The 23,188-nt window shown below is 42.4% G+C and overlaps 1 long non-coding RNA gene across 3 annotated transcripts; it reads right to left on the bottom strand.

Annotated features, from left to right (window-relative positions):
• Positions 1-53: 53 nt before the first annotated feature.
• On the bottom strand, positions 54-21,994 carry LOC109391439 (uncharacterized). 3 transcript variants are annotated; one of them, XR_002125812.1, is made up of 6 exons: positions 21,781-21,994; positions 18,414-18,666; positions 11,633-11,684; positions 9,368-9,618; positions 2,513-3,861; positions 54-375 (listed from the first exon to the last, which is right to left on the bottom strand). It is a non-coding gene; the product is annotated as an uncharacterized LOC109391439 (long non-coding RNA). The 3 variants fall into 3 exon arrangements; XR_002125813.1 differs by lacking the exon at positions 21,781-21,994 and having other exon boundaries at positions 3,741-3,861; positions 18,414-18,759; XR_002125811.1 differs by lacking the exon at positions 21,781-21,994 and having other exon boundaries at positions 18,414-18,759.
• Positions 21,995-23,188: the final 1,194 nt, after the last annotated feature.

A 23,188-nucleotide genomic window follows, 5' to 3' on the forward strand; every position in this document is an offset into this window, starting at 1 on the left:
TTTTTTTTTTTTTTTTTTTTTTTTTTTTTTTTTTTTTTACAAAAGGAGCAGGTACTGGCTTTGCAGAAGGGGCCAAGGAACGCCCCTTCCTTATTTGCAGTCCTGCCACTGAGACCAGCTTCCTGTTGCCAGCAGAGCATGCTTTTTGGTCCACTATAACCTATAACAATATGAGTGAATCTCACAAATACTAATTTGAGTCAGGAAAGAATACATCTGTATGAGTCTACTTATTTAAAATTCAAAGACAGACAAACCCAATCTATGGTGGCAGGAGTCTTGGAAGGATTTGCTTTTGCACTGAGCTGTCCCAGAAGGTCAGGCTCTTCTTGAAGTAATCCTCCACCTGAATGATTTCCAAGGTATTCATTCTCTCTGGGGACCAGAAGAGAGAGAGGTTCATTGCAGCTCTAAGGGTTGCACCAAGGAGAAGGAAAAACCCCTCTTCCTACAAGAGAAGGCAAGGTTGACTTGTGGACAAGGCTGCCAGCGACCATCTTCATGAAGCCCTTCTGAGGCTCGGGGGTGAAGGGTAGTACTGGGGGGCAGGAGAAGAGAGAATAATGCCCAGAACATCACTTGTCAATGTTTGCTGGCCAACAAAGATTTTCTCCTTGACCAAACTCTACCCAGGCTCCTTGGAGCCCTCTTCTTAACCAGGCCTCAACCTTGGCCTATAAAGACTTGGAATGAACACTAACATAGCTTAAAACTGCTCAAGGCCACATCCCTAGGATGACTCTAGACTGACTCCTTTAAAGAGCTTGCCTGAGAAAACTTAAGGCTGCCCAAATGATGTACTATTTGTTCCAGCCAACACCTAAAGATAGGGTCCCTGTCTCCCAGCCTCTGCAAGAAGGTAGGAGCCTAACTTAGGTAAGCAGCAATTAACAAACCCAGATGGGTTTCCCATGGACCAAAGCCCCCCATTCCCACTTTTCGTTAACTTTTCACTTCCCTGACTCTACTCAGCCCCTGCCCACCTCTCTCTCCCTATTCCTTCATTTCTTCCTTTAAAATGTCCAGTCACCTCTGTTTAGTTAACACTGGGCTCTTTTCCCTGTTGCAGTAATATATTACTGATTAAAATCTGTCCTTACCACTTCAAATAGTGTCCTTTGTTTATCAAAGTAAATCAGAAAGACAAATAAAGGAACATCTCAGTAGTTCTAAAGGTCTATTTCAAGACGGAAGAGAGACAAGAACTAGACTTGCAATGTACAGGTCAGACTGCAACATGCTGGGCCCCCTTAGGCAGAAAAGTAGAGGAGAGCATAACCCACCCTTAGGAAATGGTATAGCAGTTACAGGTAAGTGTGAAGGGAAGAAGTAATGCGGAGTCATTCGTAAGTTATTTTTTTGATTGCCAGAATTGTTTGCTGATCACTAATAAATAATGTCATGCCTCTAAATATGAACAGGAAGCAGAAAAGCAGCTAATACAAGTCAGAAATTCCCTCGTGTGCTACCACATTTTAGAACACGTGTGGTTTCAGCACACTGAAAGTTACAAAATAGTAGAACACAGGCCCATCTGATATCCAGTCTTTCTACCAATCTCTGTTCACCAGGCTGGAATGACTCAGTGGAAAGGAGTCAGTCTGGGGAATCTTAGGAAAAGCAACAGAAACTAAATCTTTTTTGGTCAATGAAGGTAACTATTTCTATCTTTTTCCTTCCATTCCCTTCCCTTTTATGTATCATTTTCTTCTTGTTTCTACTATTAAACTAAAAATCTGTTTGTTAATTAAAAGTCCTTTTTTATACATCCTCAGAGAGCTGTGCTTTATTATTGTTAATGTTTTTATTTTTTATAAACAAGGTATCCAGTGGTGCAATGAAGCCACTCATGGTGGCTTACGAGAGTTAATTGTTAAATTTTCAGGAATTTTGTGAGTGCATTGAAGTCACATTGGTAACTTGAAATCAGCTATAGTGGGAGTATTTATACCATGGAAATTGGCAAACACTACAACTCAGAATTTTTTTCCCTCGATAGCCGATTGTTAAATACTTACCAGCATACCATCAGAGGCATTGTTTAAAAAACAAACAAACAAACAAACAAACAAACAAACAAACAAACAAGAAGTTTGTGGAAAGCAAGAGAAATTTGCAAAAACCTTTTAAAAAATTAAAAATTGGTTTAGTAGAGAATGGAATCTATGTTTCCTGACAATGATTCACTTTGGTATAGACAAATTAATCTTTTGGGTAAAAAGATAAAAGGGCCTGATGACAAGGCCCTATTTTATAAAACTCTAACAAAGCATGCACATACTTAAGTAGTAATAATTTTCACTCATTAAATTAATATGCATCATCATATAAATGGTATAATTTGGGTAGGCAATACATCCGCAAATAATGACCTAAGGAATCATAAGTAATCTTTCCTAATCAAACTATTTCTAAATTTAAAAACAAAAGATTATAAAGACATAATCCTATGAAGTAATGCATAATACCTTAATCTTCCAATATGCACAAAAATTCACTAATCCATACCCACCTGCCAACCAACAAAAGTCAAACAGCTTTCTCTTCTTCAACACTGAAAATCCTGAGCCTTGACAGAATGATCAGTTACCAGGAGAAATGTCTCGCAGACTCTTTCCATCTTCAGCAAACAATGCAACTGGGAGACTAGCACACCATCCACCATGACTACTGTATTGGTATTTTTGTACTGCTATCCATAATTTTTAACGAGTGTGATACTTTTAAAATATACTCCCCCAAATGAACCTTGTGTGAAATGAAGTGCCTATAATGTGTTAGGAACCATGCAAGTCCATTTTAGATACTGCTATTTCTGCCAGAAGGTAGAGACTTTATTTTCAGAAGCTGTTATGAAAGCGAGCTCTCTCACCAACCTTTGAGCCGTGTGTTACAAAGACCAAAGTTTGAAACTGTCCTGTTAGGAAACTAACTCACACATGCTGCCAGCCTCCTGGTAGAATGGGCGGTTAGTCACAATATTCATTCTGCATTTCCAGTGGACTCATAGTAACAATAGCTACCTATTAGCACCAATTATATACCAGAATGTTTACAAATATTTACAATTCTAAGTTACAATTTTAAATCTCATATTAGAAATGAAGGCTTAAGGGTTTAAGTAACTTCACCAAACCCAAATGCATAATTGACAGAGCAAGGAGTTGAACCCCTATATCTCTGGCTTCGAAGCCTTATCATTGTCACCATAACACAATGATTCTTTTCTACAGAAATGTTACCCATTTTTGCTAATAGTTTTTTTCCCCAGAAGATGGTATGTCAGGTTCAAAGTTATGAAATAATTAGCAAAAGTTGCATTCTTGCATGTAATGAGATTAAGACATAGAAAACACCTAACATTTCTGTTGTGTCTCGGATTTGTTTTTACACACAGTACTTCTGACATCAAATGTGTGGGTGTTTTATCCCACACCAATCAATTCTCCAACTCTCTGAACACCAAAGAGTATCCTACAATTCAATTAAATTCTGACACTAACTACCTGAGTTAGTGCAGACCCCATAGGTTAAGGGCTCAGTCCCACAAAATTGCCCCCCATTTCAGACACCAATCACAAGTCTTGGGCCTCCCATACTTTTGACCCACCAGCTAAAAATTAAGCGTTCCCTGACCCCTCTTTGGGCTCAATAATTTGCTACAATGGCTCACAGAACTCAGGGAAACACTTTACTTACTATGACAGTTTATTTTAAAAGATATTATAAAGAATACAAACCAACAGCCAGATGAAGAAGTACACAGAATGAAGCTTGGAAGTGTCCATCCTGAGCATAGGAGCTTCTATCCTCATGGAGGTGGGGAGCACACCCTCCTGGAATGTGAATGTATTCACCAACCTGGAAGTATGAGTGATGAAGTCATTGGCCATTGGTTATGGGACTGAAAATTTTCACCAGGCCCTACCCTGAAGCTCTCAAGGGCCCCACCAAGATTCACCTCATTAGCATAAACTCAGGTATGGTTAAAGGGTGCTTATCATGAATAACAAAAAACTCTCTTCTCACCCCTATCACAAGGAAATCACAAGTATTTTAGGAGCTCTGTGCCAGGAACCCAGGATGAAGACCAAATATATATTTCTTATTCTATCAGAAGATGACACGTCACGTCACAGGCACTTTTCAAAGTGCTAGGGCCAGGACTAGAAGGCCTTACTTAGCATCAAGTGCAAAATTTACGGAGCCATCCAAAAAACTCAGTAATCCAGATAATTAATATGTTATGTAAATAATGATAGGTTGTATGCGAAAGTTTAGATGAATAGCCAGGGAAGGCTTCACTCAGAAGGTAGCTTTGAGGGAAGGCCTGAAGGAAAACAGGGAGCTGGCTGTGCAGACATCTAGGAGAACAGAGGCAGGTAACACGGGACCTAAGGTAGGAACATGCCCGGTGCATTACAAGAATGGTGAGGAGACCATGTAGTTTAAGTAGATTGATGAGGGGACTGTAGGAGGCCATGTGGTTAGAGATGATAGGAGGGCACATCACGTAGCAGCTTTTAGGTCATAGTAAGGACTCTGAGTTAGATGTGAGTCACTTTTGAGCGGAAGGGTCACTCTATTTTTTTTTCAATGCCTATTTTTAAATACCCATTCTGACTTCTTTATTGGGAACTGACTCAACAGAGACCAAGTGCAGACTCAGGGAAATGTTTCGAGAGCTGTGCAATAGTCTAGGTGAGAGGTGATGGTAGTTTGGACTAGGATGTTGACAGTCACAGTGCTAAGAAGTGGTCAAAATCCAGATATCTTTTGAAGGTAGAGTAAATGCAATTTTCTGGTGAGTTCAATGGGGAACAGGAGCCCTGAGAGGAACAGAGCGGTCAAAGGTGACTCCGAGATGCTTGGCCTGAGCAAGTTATCATTAAGATGATAAAAACCAAAAAGGACTCAAGGTTTTTGTTGGTTTGGGGCAGTGGTGGATATTAGGAGCTCAGTTTTGGTCATGTGAAGTTCACGATGTCTATATGACACCCAAGTGAGAATTGTCAAGCAGGTAATTTGATATTCTCTTTTGGAGCTGCCAAAAATGACATAAGTGGAGCCATTTTAAAATAGAGCCAGAGCAGCTATTCCAGAGAAACTGCCTTGCACATCCTACTCCTTGAACCCTTGGGATGTTTGACTTGGGTAAAATAACTTTTGGACTGGGTCAAAGCAGCAATGTGTTCCAAACAACTGTTTGTAAAGCAAATAGGAACGGACCACAAGAACTTATAATTATGGATAGTCTTTAGAATCGGTAAATAGCCATGTACAGCTAAAGAGGAACTCAACTTGCTAGCACCAATAGAAATTCCTTTTTTCTATTCATGGAATTATCCCTTTTCTTTTTCATAAAACCCCTTGCCTTCACCTCATAATGGGGACACAATTTGGATTTCTGCCTGAATCTGTGTTCCCGAATTGCAATTCTCCAATGTCAAATAAACACGTTACCTCTGATTTTGGCTTTTTGTTTGTTTGTTTGTTTAGGTTAATAGAGCTCAGGGGTGGGAATCTGGCTGGAATTATACATTTGGGGTAATTGGTATGTGGATGGTATGTAAAGCCAGGTGACTGGATAAGATTACCAAGAGCAAGGGCCGGCTGAGTGGCTCAGTTGGTTAAGAGCTCGCTCAAGAGTTTGAGCTCTGAGCAACAGCGGTTCGAGTCCAGCCCGAGCTGAGCAGCCGCTGAGCTGCCAACAGGTAGCAGGATGGCTCAGCTTAAAAAAAAAAAAAAAAAAGATTACCAAGAGCATGAGTGTAGATGGAAAAAAGAAGAGGCCGAAGAACTGAGCTCTGAGACGTTCCAGCATCTACAGTTCACTACATTAGTATCTACCCACAAGTGGCTATTAAAATTCAACTGTTGGGGGAAAAAACATAATAACAAAAATAAAATAAAATTCAATCGTATGTTAAGTGAAATCTAAAATTCAGTTCCTCAATCAAACCAGCCGCATTGTAAGTGGCTAATATCCACACATGTCTACCATGGAGGAGAGTCCAGATATAGAACATTTCCTTCATCGCAGAAAGTTCCACCGGACAGCCCTGACCAACGCTGAGGGGAGAAAGCATTGGCACTGTCCTCTCAGAAATATAGTTTTTCACTTGTCTTCCAAGATGCCACACTCTCCTGGTTTAACCAGTACCTTCCTAGTTAGTCTTTCTCACTCTCCTTAGCTGATTCCTTTTCACCTTCCTCCCTTGTAATCCAAGAGAGAGAGAAAAACTGAAGATGCAGGGAGAAAAGGGGAAAGCACTGGAGAGAGGTTCTTAAGTAAAAGACAGGGTGGAACCCAGTGCATCCCATGGGTCTTGAACAGTGTGTCACTGATGTCAGAGAGAAGTTATAGTATTTGGGCATAAATGTGGATAGATGGGTAGGTGTGGCGGTAAGAGTTTGTGAAAGTTCTCTTCTGATTACTTGACTTTTTGCACTGAAGTAGGAACCCAGCCTCTATACAAGCATGAGGCTTGAGGAAATGGAATCAAGAATGAAGAGGTCACGTAGGAGAGGGGGAGAGCTCACAGGGGCCTAGGGAAAGACCGTGTGACCACCCTCCTGAGATTAATCACCATAAATTTAAAGCAAGACTGATTGGCCAGGGTTGTTTTTTCTCAGCCGTGCACGTCTGGTGTTGAGTAAGGAGACAGTAGGATTCAAATAGCATTGTGGTTTAAACCATGATGAAGCAAAAGGTGAAGTCTCAGGTTCTGATCACAAGCATGTGCTTGTTTTCTGCTTAGAGAAATGGGATTCATTTTTGTGTTCCTTGCCACTCCCTTCTAGCTGTCTCTTCATTAGCCTCTTGCTTCAAACAGTAGGTATTGAGCAATTTTATTCTTGTTTAGTTGGGGACTCAGCAAACATCAAAATCTGCTTAGATTCAAAAGAACCCTACAATGGGCATATGTGGATATCATGTGTTTGGACAGAGAAACATACGTGCAAATAAAATAATTAAGGAGGTTGGAGCTCCAGCTCTTTTGAAAGAGAGAGATGAAAATGGTGTCCTCCAGGAGGACAGTAAATTTACTTTGTTATTTATTGCGTTTCTGTTATGCCCTCTAAGTGTATGTCAGGGTTTCTCGATCTTGGCACTATTAATATTTAAGGTCAGAGGATTCTTTAATGAAGGGGGGTGGGGAGCGGCTGTCCTGAATTGTAGGATATTTAGCAGCATCCCTGGCCTCCACCCACTAGATTTAAATCCTAGCAGCCCCCGAGTTGCAACAACCAAAATTGTCTCCAGAATGTCCCTGGGGATGAGGATAGGGGCAAATTCACCCCAGTTGAGAACCACTTTGGCCACCCTACGCTTGCTAATGCTTAGCAAGACAAGGAGTATGGGGGTATTGGTAAATCCACACATTAATCCTCATTAAAAGTAACCAGACTCTGGTGTGAGCCCTTTGGGAAAAGAAGAAGGTTGGGTCCATTGGAAGCTTATCAGGCTGGTATATTCTCTGAGCCAGAATATGTTCTTGGCCGCATGACATCTCAAATAAACACTTAAATATTTTTCAGGGCAGAAAAAAGAGTATGGGAAACTTAGGTCTCTTAATTGTTTATTGGAGTGATGGTTAACTTTACGTGTCAACTGGCTAGGCTATGGTACCCAGAACTGGTCAAACATGAGTGTTGATATTGCTGTGAAAGTATTTTTTAGATGAGTATTAACATTTAAATCGGTAGACTTTGAGTAAAGCAGATTACCCTCCATAATGTGGGTGGGCCTCATCTAATCAGTTGAAGGAATTACAAGAAAAGACGGAGGTCCCCTGAGGAAGAGGAAATTTGGCCTCCAGACTGCCTAGACTCAAGACTGCAACATCAGTTCTTCCCTGAGTCTCCAGCCTACTGACCTGCCCTGTAGATTTTAGACCCAGTCCCAAGTGCATGAGCCAATTTCTTAAAATCTCTCTCTTTGTACACAAGCACGCACGTGCATGCATGTGCGCGCGCGCGCGCACACACACACACACACACACACACACACAACTGTTTCTGTTTCTCTGGAACTAATATAGTTGGTTTCACTCAAATGGAGCATGTTTGAATCAAATTAATTAGATTTCCTAAGAAGCAGCCTCTGGACACCTATGAATTCCTTCATGATGTCCCAGCCACAGTGTCAGTTAGGAGAGCTATGTTACAATATGGGGAAACTGACCATTCAAACTGGTGTATTAGTCATGAATGGATCAAATAATATTTTCTATTCTTTCTTTTCTTTTTCTTTCTTTCTTTTTTTTACAGAAGACATCTGGAAGGCTTACGGAAAGGTCAACAAGGACAGTTTTGCAAGGATGGATGTGTGAGCCAATGGACAGACTAAGTTGGAATTGTCTTCATTAAGAACCATCATGTAAAACCAGGACTAAAAATCTCAGAACAATTTGCTTGCTGGTGTCTAAAGGCCTGACTCCCAATGCACAATATACAGATAACAGATAAGAACTTTTCTGGGTGATGCTACTTAAGTGGCCATATTATCATTTTATAGACCAGTGATTCTCAAACTCCATCATGGACCAGATTCACCTGCAGGTTTTGGCGAAACGCCGATTTCGGGGAATCCACCCCTAGAGTTCCTGATTCGATAGGTTTGGGGTTGGGGTCTAAAAATCAGGTAACGCTGATACTGCTGGTCCAAGACCACACTTTGAGAACCCATTGTTTTAGATGATTGCTTCAAGAGAAAAACTCGAGAGAACAAGGATGGGAGATGGCACATTTGCAGGGTGTCTTTAGCATTCACCAGAACTCCTCATCTGAAAGTGATCAATTATTTCAATACGATGATCATTCATTGAGCATCTGCTAAGTATAAGGAACAAGATGGGCATGTTAAAAATATCAGTAGAACGCCTGCCTTCTTCCTCTCATTTCCCCCACTCACTTGACAGGGAAATCTAGGCAGTTTTAAGGTCCCTATCGGGTGTACACCAGCCTCCCTAATCTGGCCCCTGTACACAACGCCAGCTCTCTGTCCTACCCCTTCCTCCCTCACACTTTATGATTTAATAATAGCAATAATATTACAATGCTTCCCCAAGCTCACAATGTTATTTCACGCCTGCATGATTTCGCCTATGTTCTTCCTTCTGAGCAAAATGCCCTTTCTCTCTCTTCTTGCCTAGATAAATATGACCTCAAAACTTAGCTTGGGCTTCCTGGAACCAGGTTGGAAACACCCCAGATGTCCCACTGTAGCCTGTACACACTTTTCTCTCTATCATTGGAGAAGTACCGCTTTTTTATGGTCTTAAGATTCCATGTGGACGGACTTCCCCTAGAATGATACTCCTGGTCTCCTGCTGCACGTCTCCCAGCACAGGAGGAAGCTTACCTGATTGGTGAGTCAGGGGAAAGAATAGGGTGTTTCTCCTCTTTTTTCAGACGTTGCTGTGCAGAGTTTGTTCTGCTCTGTTCTTTGATATGTCCAATTCTGTCAGTGCCGGGATGGCAACGTCTGTCCAACTGGGGGGTGAAGGACCAGGAAGCCTTCTGTGGCCGCGCACCCAGCCTTCACCAGTGACTAAGCCGATTATTGTGATTGCCATCTGACTCCATGATCTCCAGATGAGACGCCAATTTGGGCTGGGAAGGAAAAGTTATTTATAGGGTTTCTCCAACACCAACATAAATGATTCCCTATTATCAGCCCATGACATATCTAGTAAGCTCATTATCAAATCCGTCTTAATGATTTTTTGTACCCTCATTCAACAAAAATGTGTAGAGTATCTCCTGCATGCCAAAGCACTGTTTTAGAATTAAAAAAAAATATTTATTGCATATTTATTTACATATTTGAAATAACATGTAAATACCTATATGAATTTATATATTTTTTTTATTTTTTCAAAAATTATTGAGTCCCTACTATATGCCAAGCACTGCTTTAGGCACTGGGAACAATAAAAACCACAATCCGTACCCCAATAAAGTTTTCATGTAGGCTGGGGTGGGGGTCTGGGGGGAGGAGACAATAAATTAATAAAACATACACTATGTCTGATGGAGGTAAGTGCTATGGGGAAAAAATAAAGTGGGTAAAGCGGACAGAGTGCCAGCATGTGGAGAGAGAAGGCATATTGTTTTAAATAGGGTGGATAGCAGGGAAGGGCTCGCTGATAGGGTGACATTTGAGCAGAAGCCTGAAGCAAATAAGAGAGCAGGGCCAGAAGTCTAGGCAGAGCTCTGAGGCAGAGCCTTGATGGTGTTTGAGAAAGAGCGAGGGACTGCTGGTGTGGTGGGGCAAAGCGAGCCTGGAAGAGAGAAGAAAATGAGGTCTGAGAGAGGTCGTGGAAGATATGGGCTTTAACATAGGGAAGGCATTGGAGGGAGAGTTTGCAAGTTAACTATAAAAGATCTTGTTTTTAAAACCTAAGTTAGGCCCACTATAAACTTTTTCAATATATTAACCTGGTGGTTTTCTTGGTCTAAAACTCATAGAATGTCCTAATCTCCTATAAGAAAGTCTCCTGCTTTTTACAATGTTATTTAATTTTTAAACATTTCATTTATTCATTCATTCTTTCCTTTGTTCATTTTTGTTAGTTTCTTCATTCTTCAAGCCCTGTTGCAGGCCCTGGGAGTAAAAAGATGAACAAGACAGATATAGTTCCTGATCGCACGGATTTGTAGTCTAGTAGAAGAGATAGTAATAGCAAAATTTTTAATTATCAAAAGAATTATGCCTACAATCCCACCAAAGATTTACAATAACTGTTTTTGGTCCCTTCTGATCTTTATCCATGCGTGCTCAGAGCTTGTGCATAGTCAGACGTAGAATGTGAATACAATTTTGCATTCTACATTTTTCTCAACAATTTTTGATGAGCACGTCTTCTGATTTCATATTATATTCAAATTTATGAAAAAATTCTGCACAATACTGATATGTATATAACTTAAATACTCTATATAGATATGCATTTAGACGAGGGGTTGGCAAACTGCAGTTCCCGAGCCACATGCAGTTCTTTGGGTGCGTATATGTGGCTCTGAAATAAAGTTGAAAAAAAAAAAACTACCATAGTTTTATTTATAAAATTTTTAAAGGATATTATTCACATAATGGTGATTTCATTTGTTTTATGGCTCTCGAACAATTTTTAAATTGTTGTGAGGGACAGGATTGGCTCTTCCGTCTCAAAAGTTTGCCAACCCCTGATTTAGACCATTTCCAATTTGTCACTATTGTAAATAATGCTACTATACACATCTTTACAGATAAAACTTTTTCCTTCTTTTGAATAATTTTAATAGGGTAAATTTCCAGACCTGAGATTACTGAGTCAACAGCTTCTGAGATATGTTTTCTGTCTGTGCTGTTTACAAGGTTGTATCTTATTTGCACAGATCAGTACTACCTGATTCGTGCGGCCATTGCTAAAGTTAAGTAAGGTCTGCCCAAAGCAAAATCTTGGTGAATGTACACAGTTTCCAGAATTGGGAGAGGAGTGTCTTTCTTTACATTTAAATTGTAGCAATGAGGAATAGGTTACTTAGCTTTCCTAAGTAGAAAATACTTTCTGATTCATGTTTTATGTGGCAGAGAAGGATTCCCATAAGACCTTCGGGCATTGTTTGACTATTTTCGACTTACCTGCCCCTCTTTCTGTTCTGCCTCACTACAGAAAGAGTTATTCTTCATAAATCTTTCAGGAAGAGGAAAAAAAATCATATCATTAGAATATTTTTGACATTATTTTCCCCAATGTTAATTTTTAAAAAATTTCAAACCCACTGAAAAACAATACAATGAACACCCATATACCTTCTTCATTCACAAGCTGTTAAATTCTCTTACTTTCTCTCTATATATGTCTATATGTATATCCATATCCATATCTATATCTATATCTGAATCATTTGCAAGTTGCAGACATAGTGAAATTCACCCCTACATTTTCCAGCATTTCAGCATTTATTTCCTGAGAACAAAGAACATTCTCCTCCATAACCATAACACCATTACCACATTCAAGAAACTTAACATTGTTACAAGAGCTAATATTTGGGACATATTCAAATTTCAAATTGTCTCCAAAATGTCAAATTAGATTTTTAAAACTCCAGGATCTAATTGAGTATCATGCATTGCAGTTGACTGTCATATCTCTTCAACCTCCCTGAATCTAGGAGAGCCACTTAAAGCTTTTGTTTTTTTAAATTATTTCATTCAATTGATGGTTTTGAAGAGTTCAGGCCAGTTGTCATGTAGAATGTCACACAATCTGGATTTGTCTGATTATATTCTCAGGGTTGGATTCAGATTAAACGATTTCAGAAGGCAGAACTCTAGGATGACCTGCAAATGACACTTGCTCTTGTATAATCTCCTCCCCTTGAGTGTGGGCATAGCCTGGGAATATGATGAGCCACCACTCCTGTGATTATGTTACCCTGTGTAGCAGGAGGGATTTTGGGGATATAATTAAGATCCCAGTTGACTTAAAGACAGAAATCATCCAAGTAGGCCTGACCTAATCACATGAGACCTTTAAATCAGAGGTGGGAGAAGCCAAAGATTCAAATCACGAGAAAGATCCAATGTGTGGGTGCTGACTAGAAGAGAGAGGAGCTAACAGCAGCCCCTGGCTGACAGCCAACAAGGAAACAGGGAGACCTCAGTCCTACAACCATTAAGAACTGAATTCTGCCAACGAGAAGAATGAACGTACAAGCAGATTTTCCCCAGAGCCTCCAGACAAAAATTCAGCCTGGTTCACAGCTTGATTTTAGTCGTGTGATATCCTGAGCACAGCACCTAGGCACTCCATGCCAGACTTCTGATCGAGCATCTTAAAATTGTTTTGTCTTGGGGTGAGGCAGGGTGTCAAGATTCAGTTTTGGGGGTGGAGGGTTATCACTTTGCGGGGGGGTAAATGTCTAACTATTACATTGTTTTGTACACCTGACACTAATTTAAAAATTTCATTTTTTTGCCATACTAATATTCAATAATTCCATCAACATTTATTGAAATAGATATATTTTAAAGTTTTTAATAAAAAATGTGACATCTCAAAAAAATTGATGAGCCAATTGTGGAAATTTGAACACTGACTATTTGGTACTATTAAAGTGTCAATGTTATTTTTCTTAGGCATAATATGGTATTTGGTTAAATTTAAAAAATGTTTATCTTTTAGGGATACATAGTTAATTTTTTACAGATACAATGATATGATGTCTGGAATGGTTTCAAAATCATCCAGGATACATATTGACATCAAAAGTTAAAACATCTTTGCATCCCAACTATAATAGTTGTTTCTTCTAGTCGGGATAAATTTCTTATGAAAATTAAAATATTCCCAAACTGAGTAAGGAGGATCAATATGTTACATCTAGTAACACATATTTATTTAGTCATGTATTGACTCACACTAATTACACACGCACATCGGAGTGTCAGACACTCTTTCTGGTGTTGCCATCTGTTTCCGCATGTGTGGGTCGCCCAATTCCATACAGGAGGTGACTCAGAGTCATCAGAGACACTGTGTTTTGGTTGCTTGATGATGATTCTCACCTCTGCTTTCCAAGAATATAAACAGACATATGAGGAATCCAGGTTTGGTCCCATCCAGAGCTAGGTTTGCGATTGTCCCATGGGACATACTTTTAGACTATCTAACGTTTATGAATACTCCAGGAAATGGTGGCTTTTGCTAATATTTAGGCCTTGCTTTGTCCTATTTCTTGTGCCTTTGATCTCTCTCTCTCTCTCTCTCTCTCTCTCTCTCTCTCTCACACACACACACACACACACACACACACTGGTGCACACGCACGAATGTAAAGTTCACTTCCAAAATAGCTTTTATTAATTTGTTCTATAGTTTACATTTCCTCTAAACCCAATAACACTGTTTTCTACAGGATCTTTCTAGTAAGAAAAAAACCCAACCCACTATTACTGCAAACTGGAACATTTCAAATAATAAATATTCTATAATCACAAATAAAGATGATACAACTTATCACACAAAGTGATAAATATATTTGCATATAATATGCTCTAACAAGGTCTGAGATTCCTAAATTAACGACAATGATTTAGTTGCCACTTGTTCTATGAACACAAAACATTCCCTATAAAAAGGAAATACCTCATTTAATTATCAAATGACCTTGTGGGATGTATGCTTTGACCTCACTTTACACACGTCTAGGCCCCATGCACTGCCCTTGGCACCTGGTGTTTCCTTTCCAAGGTCTTGGGACTTCTTCTGGCTCTTGCCTTCTGTCTGGTCTGGATTCCTCATGACTGAGCAGTTTCCTCAAAAACAAATCTTGTGGGGGCCGCTAGATGGTGCTCTTTGATTCCTCCTGCCCAAAGCCTGCATTTTTATTTTTTATTTTTTATTACTTTTAGGTGTACAAAACAATGCAATAGTTACACTTTTCACCCCTCACAAAGTGACCACCCCCCTCCCCCAGTCAACTGCCCCCTCCCCCCAATATCACACATATCTATCACAATTTCATCAACTCCACTCCCCGCACTGTACTCCACATCCCGTAACCACACATATATCAAATCTTAGCTGACATACAATATTGTTCAACAGCAGCTTCGTATGTACAGTGCAGTGGTCAAGCCTCTACACCATTCATGTTTTGATTGGCAGGTGTGCTCCCTGGATGAAAGCACCCTGGGCTTTCTCATAATAACACTTCCCACTGTTCTGGCTATAAATAGTGTCTCAGCACACCACAGCCGTAGCCTAAGCCGTGTTTAAATCCTATGGGAGCCCCTCAGGAGACAGACCCAATGTGTGTGTCACTCTCTTCCTGAGAGCATTCTCATAAACATAAAAATAAGCATTCTTAGACCAGCAGAAACATTTATCGAATATAAAAGTCTCCCTCGCCTGTCCCTTGTCTTTAAGTGTGCTACCAGGTAAAGGACATTTATGGGACGTAGAAATACAATAATAAAAACACTGCAAGCCACAGTCGCCATTTTTTGTTACAGCTGCTTGCCTCTTGTTTGTCTACACATCATTTTATGGGTGGATACGGCAGGAGGAGTGCAAGAGGCCTGCCCTGTCCTCACCTCAGTGGGAACGGGGTCTCCTAGCATTGTAAAACCTCATAAAAACACTTACTAATACCTAGCAATCCATGCTAACACAAAAGAGGTTTGTTTGTCTTTTTGGTGGTCCTGTCTATAGTACTGAGGGTCAGCGCAAGCAGGGAAGCATCTGGAATGCAGGAGGCTGGTGGGTGGTGAGCTGGAAGGGTAGCGAGGAGAGAGTAGGAAAGGAAGTGGCGGGGCTTCAAGGTGCCCACCATGGAGGCCCGAGCACAGGGTGGGAGGTTATATAAAGGGGACAGTTGAGAGAGATTTGTACCATCACCTAGCCCTTGAGTGTGTCCTTAGTCATGAGTGGGTAAGGATGAGGTCTGGGTGTCTTGCCAGGAGCACACGGGCTGAATAACGAGTAGTAATTGCCGTTGTCCTTGGCTGACATGATTCCACCAGCCCTGTGCCCTGCAAATTCTCTCTCTGTCCAGCCACATGCCTCAGAATCGAGGCAGAGAAACTGATGCGATTGACAAGATGCAGGTGAGTCACCGTCAAACACATTTGCTGGTTATCTTGAGACCCAAGCCATCCACATTAGACTGAAAACACCGATTTATATATAGAAGCTAAGGAAGGATGAGAGTGAGCACGAGGAGGAGCGATGTCAGCAAGACAGAGGGTGTGGTTTGTTCACCACTTCAGGAGTCCCCCTCACAAGAACCGCTAGCAACCATCCCATCTTCCAAGGTGCCATTGTGAAAATCCCAGAACACGGGGGTGAGGCTGAGGCGCCCCCTGGACTACAGAGACCGAGAAGGACCACATGAGAAGAGGAAGAGGAACAGCTACACTGACCACATCGCCCCTCCCCCAGGCCAGCACAGCGCGGCACTGAGAGGGCCCCTGTGGGCGAATGGTGGGAAAAAGAGAGACCAAGGTGGACATATGGGCCTCCCAGTATTGTGGGACACTTCCTTTAATTCAGGTCACACCTTGTGGGGCTCACTGGGAGAACCCATGGAGCTCAACCACTGGGGATCAGATAGGGACAGAGAAGGGATGCAGGGCTTGCAGTGTCTGTTTGCCAAAGGATCCAAGCGGAGATCTGGAGACTGTACTCAGCGGTCAGTCTGGGCTCCCTGGTCAGGTGGGACCAAAGGCTATGCTCGACAGCTGGTCAGGGCTGCTGGCTTGGCATCCTGCGTGGGCAGCCAGCCACAGGTTGTACTCTGTGGCTGCCGGGTTTCTGTGGCCCCATCTGACCTGCACACAGTGCAGCCAGCAGCATCACCCAGTCAGGCAGCACAGTCTGAGACTCTACCTACCTATCCAGGAGCGATCGCAGAGCGAGGCCCACAGCCCTACCCTATGGTGGAGTCCAACCAGAGCCACTGCCATGCCTGTGATGTCGCTGCCCAACCAGAGGTGATTGCAGAGCCCAGGTAGTGGCTCCACATGACCCCAGAACCCAACCAACAGTCCCACCCAGTCAGGGAGCCTACCTAGCAGCCCCACCTGAACACGGAGCCCAGTCAGCAGCACCCCCAGCTCAGAGCTCAGGCAGTGGCCCTTGCCCAATTAGGGACCCCTCCCTCTAGAAAGCCCCGTGGATGCTACCAGCTGACCCATCCAGTACACCAAGCTGAGCTGACTGGCGAAGGTCTTCCCATGCTGAAGTTAACCTGTATAATCTGGAAGAGGAGATTATGTACTCAAATGCATAGATACCAATGCAAAGGTGCAAGGATCATGAAGCATCAGGTAAACATGACAGCAACCAAAGGAATTAACAAAGCTCCAATAACTGACGCTAGACAAATGGAGACCTATGAACTGTCTGACAAAGAGATCAACATAATTCTCTTAAAGAAGGTCAGCGGGCTACAAGAACACACAGACAACTACACAAAATTAGGAAAACAATATATGAACAAAATGAGATGTTCAACAAAGAAATAGAAACCATTGAAAAAAATAAAACAAAACACCCCCCCCCCCCGAAATCCTAGAGTTGAAGAATGCAGTGACCAAATGGAAGACTCCAATAGAGAGAATTACTCGGGCTGGGTCAGAAACAGACTTCCCCATGTAACTTCTATGCTCCTCGGTGTTTCAGGTAGAAGGTGGCTTATTTCTGCTCAGCCGTGTCCTCAGCTCCTATTCCAGGGTCACATTCTACCTGTGCTTGAGTCCTCCAGTCCTCGCCCTGGCCGCCGCCTCCTCTAATTCCTGAATGAATTGGAGCAGGTGAGGCGGGCCGCTTCACGGGTCTCGGGACCATCACTGTGTATGTGTCTGGATCCACCTTTATTCACCTCAGACGGCAAATGTGGGGGTTCTGTCTCAGTCTCCTATGATCAGCTAATGAAACCGTGTCCAGAGGATCTCATCCGTTTCTCTAACAGCAGTAAGATTTCCTGGTTATATGGTTTCCATGGGATTTGTCACGGGATTTTCCACATCGCCAGTGGACAGGGGGAAATCCTTTTTATTCACTCGTCTGCTGTGAGGCAGGGCACCTCTATAAAGTAGATGGGAAAAATAGACCAGATGCTAGGACCGGAAGAGAGGTTTGCAAGCCTCTGGCTCTGCTGCTCCCTCTGTGGGCTCTCTCCCTCTTCCCCACCCTCCCCTGTCACTCCAGGACTAGCACCCCTGAGCCCAGCCTGATGAAGTTCCTTTGGAACCTATCAGGTGGCGCTTCTGAGGGGCTACCCACCTCATCTAAGTTCCCAGCACTTCCTCACTTGACTGGCTGTTAGCGCTCCAGTTTATTCATTGATCTGCCCATCTCTTCTAAACAAACATTTGCCGAGGGCTACCAGGAGCCAAGAAATGGAAACTGCTAATAATTAACCATATCACCCGGCCACTTACAAACGCTTCCTCAGTAACCCATCAGGCCCACCAGTGGAGCTGGAAGGCTGGGAATATCTTGAGGAATGAGTAGGTTTTATAGGCAGGAGGGAATATAGGGGTGCTTGTGGGTGGGGGGGGGCAGTCGAACCAAGGCAAAAGGGCGGGACTGACAATGAGGACAGTGACCTGGAATGAGCCGCTCTGGGCCTCACTTTTCCTCATCTGTAAAATGGGGGCCTGACTCTCCTCAGAGGCCCAGCAGGTGCCTCTGTGGAGACCCCACATCCTTCACCTGAGGGCAACAACAGCCAAGATGCTCAGTTCTTCAGATGTGTCCCAGGTGCAGATCCTCCTGGGGTAGGCGGAAGGTGCCCAGGACAGGCTGTAAGGTGCAAATGGAATACCTGTGGTCAGGAGATGGACAGACTCCTATTCACATCCAAGCTCAGCCAGCTGCCATTCCAGTGACCTTGGACAAGTCACTTACCTTCTCTGACTTCCGGTTTCCCCTTCTAGAAGATGGGGTGGAGGATATCTGCTGTTATTTGGGAGGAGGTATTCTGCAGCATTGAGGAGCCAGGAGGCCTGGGTTCAAGTTCTCACTCTGTCCCTTACTCATTGTGTGTCCTTGGAAGTTGGCGAGTCTCACTGAGTCAGAGTTTCTTCATCTCAAATATGGAGCTATAAGATCTACCTCACTGGATTCATGAGACCGTAAGGCGATATTTTCATCCCTGGGCCTAGACAGAGTGGATGCTCAATTACTGTTACTTTCCCCCTCTTAATGCACTTTTGTGGCACTTCTGCCAGAAATACAGTTTAACAATACATCCTGTCTTGTACTGCTCACAAGTGTTGTATTTGTTGGCCTTGTCTCCACAACAACTTCATAAGCTCGTGGATCATGTTGCCTGGCACCGTCTGTGCCCAGCACACAGCAAGCATAGAATAAGCACGTCTCCGGGCCAGTTACCAAGCAGGGACACTCAAACGCTGGCACGCTCATCAATGCAGCCAATATCTGAGGAGCTACGATGTTCAGGCTTATAAATTCTGGAACTTTTCTTTTCAGGACTTAAACTTTCTCTATAACAACGTTCTATCATTGAAGATGCTCCCGGGATCACAGAGTAATTCTGTAGCGACTAATTACTACCAGTAACAATAACAACAATAGCTAACCTTCACTGAATGTCTCCTGAGTACCAGGACAATGGGCTTTATGTGGATTACCTTATTTATTCCTCATAACAACTTTCGGAGGTGATTTGTTATTATTTCCATTCTACAGGTAAGGAAGCTGAGGCTCAGGGAAGTCACACAGCAAAAAAGTGGGAAAACTGGGGTTTATGTCCAGGTCTGGAGCTCTTGCCCATGGCTACTCGGCCATCCTGCCTCCCAAGTCATTTGACATGCATGCAAGCACCTCCCAGAGTGCCTGGCACATGATAGATACTCAGTAAAGGTTGGCACTTTTCCTTCAATCAAAAAGTGTACACATTGAGTCCAGGACGAAACAGGTTGTGTGGTGAATAGGGTGGGTAAAAACATTATTCCTGCCCTCAGTCATGGTTCTCATGTGCTGTACAAAAACCTCAGGTACTTGGGGGTTTTCCAGCTGAGCATCTGGAAGAAGGCTCATTTCAGGCAAGATGTGAGAAGGGGGACACTGCAGTACCTCACCTAAGCGTGCAGTACCTCATGCAATGACGGCGTTATTAGGTACAATGTTCCCAGGTGGTCTCCTTCCCAGGGGAGCAGATAGAAAAGCAAGGACAAGGCAGAAGGGTCACTCGAGGATTTGGGAGCTAAATGTGGTTTTCCTGAGAGACAGATGCCTCTGGGTCCTCTGTCCCAACCCTAAAACCCACAGCCTGTGACCCACAATGCTGGTCTCTTCTTTGGAAAAAGAGTATGTGAGCCTGCCATGGAGCTAGTTTATTTACAAAACAAATACGCAGAGCTATTTTGAGTGACTATCCCACGGAACCATGATAGCCCAACTTGTGTCCCTGGAACTAAAGTCACCAAGTAATCTCAGCAGTCAGAAGGAATGCATCTGGGAGGGCAAACGCAAACTCACACTTTGCCACTTGTTAATCCATCCACATTATTAGGGAAAACTGAAGATATCGGAGCAACAGGAATTAAGTGGACCAAGCATCTCATTTGAAAACTGGCGATCATTTGGCCACAAAATAAAAGTAAATCACCAAGTCCTCTGGCTTTTGTTTTGGTATTGTCATAGTGGCTGAGGGTAGTCATGGAAACCAGCAGCGGTGTCCCACTTGAGCACGGCCAGCTTTGAGAGCAGAACCTGAAGTTGCTCTGATGTGAGCTTTTTAAAAATAGCAACTATCTTGAACTTGGATGAACAGGCCTCAAAGTTTTGCCTTTGCCTAGTTTGGAAATGTTTCTTTCTCTGCTCCGGCTACAAAGAATCTAAGAATGCATCAAGAATTGGTTCTGGTCTACAAAATGTTACATTTGGGCTCTTTTCTGTTGTCAGAGACAGAAACCTAAGTCAATGAAGTCGGGTATGAAAAAAAGTGGGGGATTCATTAGTTTATGGAGGGGGAAATGATTAAAGCCATCCTGAAAATATCCAGAGTTAAAGACGGCATTTGGAGTCTCTCTGTTTTGTCACCTCTCATCTTGGTGACCATCTGCGGACAGGCCTCACACTCTAAGGCTCCTTCTTGGCTAGAGATGTGACTGCTAGCAGTTCTGAAGTCACATCCTTTCATTCTTTCTACTTCAGTTCAAGAGGGAGATATTGCTTCTGGGTGAAAAATCCCAGGTGGCTTTGACTGGCTCAGCTGGGGTTCACCTGCTCCTGGACCAATTGCCATGAGGGAAACGTGTGTGTGTGTGTGTGTGTGTGTGTGTGTGTGTGTGTGTAACCACTGGTGTCCTAAGATGAGAAGAAGGAGCAGACCTATAAAACTATGCACGTGGAGTGGCAAAGGGCTACTCCCTGCTCATGGCTCAGCAACAATTTCATCAATATTTGCTCCCAGGCAGCCAGGTGTTATACTCGTAAAGACCCATTAACCCTGTTTAAGGTATGGGATACAGGTGGGAGCTACATATGCTGTTCCTTCTAGAGAAGCATACTTGTATCCCTCTGGGTCCAATCAGGAAAGAGAGACCACAAAGTAACCTGAACAGGGAAAGTGTAATATAAAGAGTTATTTAACTATCACAGGGGATTACAGTAATGAGGGATTGGCTAGTGAGAAATAAAGAGAACTCTAATGGATATGAAAACAGCAGATGTAAATACCAGCCACACCCCATAGGAAGAGAGAGGGCACCCCAGGAAGAGCCCCCAGCCCCACTGGGCTGAGATCCAGACTTGTGCAGCGGTGACTCACTGAATAGGGAAGTTATTGTGGTCCCACGCAGTGAGATCTTCTGGAAATCTGCCCTCTGAGGTGTGGAAGAAAGCTGTCTTGATTAGTAGAGGCACTCTGCTATAAAGCTACATCGGGTTTTATGTGACATACCTGGGACAGGGCAGGGGAGGTGCTGCCTGCTGGGTGCTGCTGGCTGCTGTGCATGGCAGGAGCCAGGCTCTGGAGAAGCTGTGAGCGCTGGAGGAGGCTTCACAACAGGATACCCACAGGCTGCAGGAACCTCCGAGCCAGCACACCTGGGCCGGAAGCAAAAACCTCTTGTCCTCCTACAATGTGCCTCTGATACCATCTATGGACAAAACTGCAGTGCCAGCTCCACAGGAAAAAATATCTAAAGGCCCAGACCCATTTTCATGCCTAGTACAGAAGGGTAAACAAATCTATTTGTGGCACACAATAGCTAAGATTATGACTCTCTTTTGGGGAAATATTTACCTGGATTTAGATCTAGAAGCCATAAAGCAACCAATCGCCACTTAACTGCCAGGGGGGACCTAGGGCCCCTCCAGGAGCTGTGAGGGAGAGGTTGGTGCAAGGTCACGCTCTCCTAGTGGGCTTCAGCAAGGCTGGCTCAGCGCTGCAACAAGCGGAGGTGGTTTCGGTACTTTGGTTGCAATCATCCTGCAGCTGACGCTCAGAACGTTCTCTGCTCAAGGCTAATCTCCTCCCCTCGATAAACAAGACTATACCAATAAACCACGGCTGCTAGACCGGGTCACTGTCCTCCCAGCAGGAGACAGTGGTCCACCTAGCCCTCGCTTTCAAGTATTTCTTTGTCTTTCTTCATCCTCCGTCAGCTCCACTCAGGCCGGTTGGACTAGCCACGCTGGATGTGACACTTAACATCGACTAGGTGCTATGTTTAGATTTGAATCAAATAGAATTAAGGCTCTGGAAGTTATCTTTGAGCAGTAGCGTGATACAATGAGGGAAGTTTTACCACATGAAGCCAATTCTTAGATACTTAAAATTATTGTGTAGGAAAGCTTTCTTCCCCCCTAGTAATTAAAGGAATGAAATGTAAAATTATTTCATTGTACCATTTTACACCAACTGGTGAAAAAAAATAAAATGATGAAACGCAGGAATTGAATATAGACATATGCAAACATTGTTGGCGTCTTCAGTTTATTACAGGGGTTCAGTCTTTCTGGAGGAAAATAATAAAAGAAACTTAAAATAATCACATCCCTTTATTCAGTAACCAAATACCTGTGAATACGATATATTCCTAATGAAATGATTTGAAATAAATGTTTATGGTAGTATTAATTATTGTAATTAATAGTAATATAAAATATATCATATTTATAATTGATAATTTAATTTAATAATTTATATTAGATTATAAATGATTTATGTAAATTGTTCAATAATTTAATAGTTCATCATTTAATTTAATAACAGTAATAATTTAATTCGTATTATAATTATTGTTGTTACCTTAATAATTGTTATTATAAGTATTACAAATTAATGATTAATAATTATAATTTTAAAAGTAGAAAGTCCAAATGCCCAATGAATAGTGAATGCTTATATAAGCAAAGGGGTATTGACATAATAGATTATTACCTCCCTGATTTAAAATAATAAATGTGATAACTATACAGAAATAGAAACATGAGGATGAGATTAGGCAAAATGAAGAAAATAGAGCAGAAAAATGTTTACATGCCATGATAAAAACTATGGGGGAGAATTTAAAACACAAGGCTAAGTAAATATACTAAAAACACTGAACAGTACACTTGAAAATGGTGAATTTTATGATACGTGAATTATATCACAATATTTAAAAATATGCTAAATGAGGCTCCAGATATGTAAAACATTTCTGTGG

This window comes from Hipposideros armiger, unplaced genomic scaffold (genome assembly GCF_001890085.2).
Source record: "Hipposideros armiger isolate ML-2016 unplaced genomic scaffold, ASM189008v1 scaffold_293, whole genome shotgun sequence".
NCBI classification, from domain to species: domain Eukaryota; kingdom Metazoa; phylum Chordata; class Mammalia; order Chiroptera; family Hipposideridae; genus Hipposideros; species Hipposideros armiger.